This window comes from Elaeis guineensis, chromosome 7 (genome assembly GCF_000442705.2).
Source record: "Elaeis guineensis isolate ETL-2024a chromosome 7, EG11, whole genome shotgun sequence".
NCBI classification, from domain to species: Eukaryota; Viridiplantae; Streptophyta; class Magnoliopsida; order Arecales; family Arecaceae; genus Elaeis; species Elaeis guineensis.
In genome coordinates this window covers 101,578,343-101,584,342 of record NC_025999.2, presented here as the reverse complement: position 1 = coordinate 101,584,342, position 6,000 = coordinate 101,578,343, and positions in this window count along the sequence as shown.

Below are 6,000 nucleotides of genomic sequence, written 5' to 3'. Positions count from 1 at the left end.
CTTTTGCCCTTTCATTCTTTTATACCGTAGAAGTTTCTAATTACTTGTTTTTTATTCGATTTCTAACTGCTAATTTTGTATGTCTACTTACAAAGTGTGGTGCGGGTGTCGGTATGCTGGGGAATGGCATTATGTTCAAATATTTGGGGTATTAATAAATGATGTGCTGTAGTTTCTTTGGCGGTCGTGACCGTCTGTTCTGTTTTCGTTCCAAAAAGCAAAAGAGACCGGAGAATACGAATCTAAATCTAGTATTGGCAAGAGAGGAAGTAATAAAGGCTTTGGGATGGGTCATGCACAGCTGGATGATTCCATATTTTCCGGGTCATGCACAGCTCGGTGACTCCATATTTTATGTTTGGAAAAGGATCGGTGGCCGTTAGTAGCGAGTCGGTGGACAGTGCGCAGCGCGGCATTATTCTCTGCGCTAGTGGCATGTGCGTATTATAATTGACGGCTTCGCTGGGAGAGGAGAGGAAAGGGCAAGATGGGTGGAGGCTGTTTGCCAAGTGCTCTGCTTCGATGGGAGATTGGAAGCCAAAACCACGCTCGTCTGTGTCTGGGACCTTGCCGCTCACCAGGTGTTCGGCGTGGTTTAGATCCGGCTCCCATAACACGATAAAATGTCACGCGAAGAAAGCTATAGTTAGTGGGTACGGGCTTTACCGGAGGTAAAAAAAAATTAGAGTGCTTTGAGATCTATTACAAAATACCATCCAAGGGTTGATGTCGTGGAAGAAAATTGATTATTCTTTTATGGAAAATACACAATCCCAACCCATAGTTGCTTGACACATTAGCAAACGTGAAACATCTTTTGCAATTTGCATCGGGATACGTGGCACCCATGCTCATCCCACCAGCCCTTTTATATCGATCTTTTCTTCCAAGTCCGTGGAGTTTTGAGATTGATTAGTTAATTAGCAGACAAGATACAAAGAAAACAATCATATAGTAAGACTCTAAAGCCCGTGATAGAACGCTGAAATCTCTGACCATTTATTTAAGCTGAACGTACATTACTTTTTTATACTTCCCGAGCTTAAGTTAAGCAGGCACTTAACCAAAAGAACGCGTTCACACGCTTAAAAACAATAATAGAAATATAATAAGTGGAACTCAATTCTATGGTACTTACCTCCACTTGCACAAAAATGATGTTATTTTCTAGATCTAGGATTTGGTGAATATGACATGAACTTTGCACTGTCGAGAAGACGCAACTACAATTTATCAGCAACCAAGTTGACTTGCTAGTTACATCAGATTACTTTTGACTCCAAAGGAATTAGCTGTATTAGTTTCTAGGAGACTTGGAAACTCATGGGATCTCTTAAGGTTGCTTGCAGCAATGGAAGCTTAAAACTAAAGGAAACAACAAGGTGAAAAAAAAAATTAAAAAAAGGAAGAAAAAAGAAGGAGAGGCGCTATATATGATAAACATTAAAACAACATATGATTTTTTTTTTTTTTTGATAAAGAAGACGACATATGATCGAGACACATAAGAAGAGTTTTGTTTAAGAATAGTTTTATTTATATTAGTCTGATGAAGACATTCTCCTATCCATTCCTCTGGTAAAATTCTCCGGCTAAATCATGCCTCAAGTTTAAAATGGCAGCCACTAAAATCAAACTGTGCTAAAAGTGGAACAATATTGCCCTTACCCAATGCTTACAATGGAACCAAATTGATAAGCAATCCTTGTGTAACAAAGTAACCACGGATATGAAATTACACAGCTAGCACGAAATTAATCTGATCGTGCAATTGTCAGGCTCAAGAACGATAGAATTATAATGTGGTGGGAGTTGAAAGGAAGCGATACTAGAGTTGCTGATCAGATTAGGCACGATAAAAAAGGGGGAAACGGGGAAGAAAAAGATGAAATCTCTGTATATTGAACTATTTTACCACAATATATACATCAATATACATAGTCCATGTGAGGAGTTGTGTTTAATTCCATATGCACTGGATAGATGTTACATACTTACATAGGATCAAGAAACCTAAATATATGCTTTTTCTCCTCTCTTTTTTAAGGAATAGTGATGCAGCATTTGCATCCTATGCATTGGCATTCAGGAAGTTTGAGCATGGAAAGTTCCATGTATGCAAACCTGCTTCCCCTTCTACCGTTGCTATTTAAATTCAGGTTGCTTTGAGATTACTCAATTGTCAAGCAAAGTTAGGAAAAAGTAAATTAAAAGGTAAAGTTGAATCGACTAATGGGCTCTTTAAACTTCCACTAAAGCCAGTTTGCACTTTCCAGTCATTGAATAGCAAAGTATCATCACACCATTTCAACTTTGATATGGACTTTAAAAGCGTAGAGACAATAGACCTACTCTTGATAGCCCAAGCACTCGATAAATCTACTCCTGTCGCAGTAATGCCAACAATCGACCAATGATTGCATGGCTGCATTCATGCATCATTGATTCTTAACCATGTATCATGGACATTCCGCTGACGAGACATGAGGTTGCTATGTTTATAGTCCAAAAAGTATCTGAACTCATCTGTAAAATATTTAATTTATCAAAGTTCCCCCATTCTCCTGAAAACGACCTTAAATTTTTTTAAGGTGTAATCAGATCCAACTTGAGTTAAAAGTCAAAAACACGACCTTCAGTTGAGTTGGGCGTGGGATCGACTACTTAAAAATTGAACTTAAACCTAATTGGAACAGAAAAGATCCACATTAAGCATATAAAAATCATGTTAAAAATCTAGACCATATCCTTTAATCTAGACCTGGCCCATGACAACTTAAAAGAGGAAATCCACCTTCCCCTGACCAAGTAATATGTGGATTTGGGTCTAGATCTAATTTATACTCGGAGCCAATTCAGGTGGAACCTCAACATTACCCGACCCACTTGCAGCTCTACCCCTAAAGAGCCACCTGGATCAGCTCATGGTTAATGAAGAAACATAGATCTATGGACCGATGAGGTTTAAGCTAGATCAGCCCGAGGAGCAAATCCAAAAAACTTCGAGCCGGCCAATGTGGCTGGCCCAATGTTGTAAACTTCAAGCCGGAGTATGTTTGGGCTCGACGCAAACATATTATGTTAGAACAACAGATGCGATAACTATTGTGGTTTGATATCACATTTGTTATGATCATTATTCTGCTTGAGTATTTTTAGTATCTGCTCAGCATTTTCATTTTAACCGGTTGTGGTTTGAAGGAGATCCTAGCATCATGATCAATTGGATTTAATTGCACTGATTTGTGAGTTGAACTAATCTTCTGCTCATGCCATACATCATAGGAAATTGATTATCATGTTATCATCTGTTTGTCCTAAGGTTTTGGAAGGAAAGATACCAAAAAAACATGCAAAAAATTGTTGTCTTTTCTTTTCTGCATGGCATGTAGAAAATTTATCTACCATGTTATAATAATAATTTCTATTCAAAAGCACAGACAATGAACCTGGTAATCATAGGAAATTGATTATCATGTTATACTCTGTTTGTCCCAAGGTTTTGGAAGGAAAGATACCAAAAAAACATGCAAAAACTTGTTGTCTTTTCTTTTCTGCATGGCATGTAGAAAATTGATCTATCATGTTATGATAATAATTTCTATGCAAATGCACAGACCATGAACCTGGTATATTTGTCCCTAGTATTTTTCAGATACATGATCTATTTGGACCAAATAGAATCATTATGTTGCCGACTAGTAAAATCTTAATCTGTATGTGAGATGCCTACCAGTCCATTTGCAGGTGGTAGACCCTTTTCAGTGGCTGAAGCTTGGTGAATGGGGGCTTTGGGGAAGGTGCTGAAATGGAGTCCAATAAAGTCTTTGTTTTTTTTTTTTGTCAAATTTTAATTTCGATGGTTTTGGTCTCTACTCATGGCAAGCTAATGTTTTTGGGTTGCAGCTTAGATTGTTGCTTACTCTTTATCCTAAAAGATTTTATTTTATTATGTGCCAGCTAACATGTATACCTAATTTAAAAAATAGGCAAAATGGCAGAGCTTGTTATATGGCCAAAATGACTAGAATTATGTTGTAACGCATGCTAAGACAACCTCAACATCATGCATTTCAATTTTATGTCATTTCTTCTCCTAACAACAAGTAAGGATGCCGATATATTTTTTAAATATGCATCATATATTTGGTCTCTATGCTTCATAGATTTGCATAATAACAAGCTTCTCAATTCAGAACAATATATCTTGCTAATTTTACAGCACGATTATATTCAAGCTTCCAAGATGTACCTCCCCCCACAACCAAAAAAAAAAAAAAAAACTGGACATAAATAACGAATGCAAGGAAGATTGTCACTAACAAGGTCAAGATTTAGTCCCTCACGTTTCAAGACCTAGTAATTGTTAGCATCGATATATTGATTTCTATTTCAACATTGTAATGTCAATCGTATCTTGTGTATGATTTTATTGAAAGATTATGTCCATCTTTTCAAATTTTATAAGGACAAAAGTTTACCATTCATGGATGCATGGTAGATTGCACAAATCTGAAGGTAGAGATGGGGGTGATGAACATGAAAATGGAGAAGGGGGCGGCATCACCATATGCTGGAGTGCTCGACTACTTGCTCTAGATGGTGAGGGTGGAGGGGCTGATAGTGTTCTATAAAAACTTCATCTCCACCATCTCTTGTCTGGAATCGTTCATCATGATCCCCTTCTTCATACTCGAGCAAGTTCTTAATCTCCTAATAGCTTTTGATTGCCATTTGATGTCGATCGAATGGGATGTCTTTGTTCGTGCGTTTGAAGGTGTCAACATCAGCATAGATCCTTAAAGAAGGAGCAAGTGGATTGGTGGATCTGAGCTCATCACCCGACACCATTACTGATCACTGATCTCTCCCTCTCTTTTGTTTCGAGTTTAAGTTTTGTTGGACGTGAGAGCAAATTGGAGAAGAAAAAAATTAATGATCTATAACATTGTGGACAAGGCAAAGCAGGACCATATGATTACTATTAGGTGAAATATTGGATTTGCCGTGTAATTTAGGAAAGATAATTAATGGAGGTAAAGTGAATGGAAGATATGATGTCGTATAGACATACCCATGCAAAGCATTTAAATCCAAAAAATAGTAGGAATGAGAGGTGGCCAGGTGGGTGCTTTGCTGTGTTGGCCCGGAGGCAAAGTTACCTTTACTCACCCATCCGGATTTGTTGATGGTTTTCAATTTTTTAAGTACAAATTTGCTGGAGGCTTATAGCAAACGGACCTAAAAATTACAATGGATTCCTTTCCTCGCTTCCTCTCGGCAATTTCAGAGGTGGATCTGATTTAATCAATAATTTTTTTTTTATGATGGAGAGAGAATAAAGAATTTTTTTTTTTCATAGAGAAAGATATTTTGATTTTTAAATAAATATATATATATATATATATATATATTTTAAGATTAGGGAACAACGGAGGTTTTGGTTGGGAAGAGTAAAGACAAGTTATAATATGTACCCTTATGTAAACTCTGTTATCCTTTTTTCTAATATATAGCCGCTGGCTCCTATATTTACCAAAAAAAAAAAAAAAAAGACAAGTTATTATTGCCTTACCAAAAAATCATAATTCTTTTTTCCTTTATATTTATTTTGAAAAACTTTTAAGCTAATTGTTATTTTCTCCCTTCACGTATCTTTTGATGTACCCTGTATGCGTCCGCTTGTGCTTGATTAGACCAGCACCTCCTGGCTAAATCAAAAGGCTAGACCAGTCAATTAAACTGGTTGAACAATAGATTACGTGCCTCAAATTTAAAACACATTGAAGTCTAAAAAGAGACGGTAACAATCTCTTACATTTACGAGGATAATTATAGTTCGTTTTGCACATTGAGTAATTACTACATATTGAGTGATTATTATATATTTAGATAATTATTATATGTCCAATGATTATGGTGTGCTTATTCTTTTCAGACAACGACTCTATGCTCATTCTCCTATATATGTATATATAGGATCCGGAGATCTCTAGATAT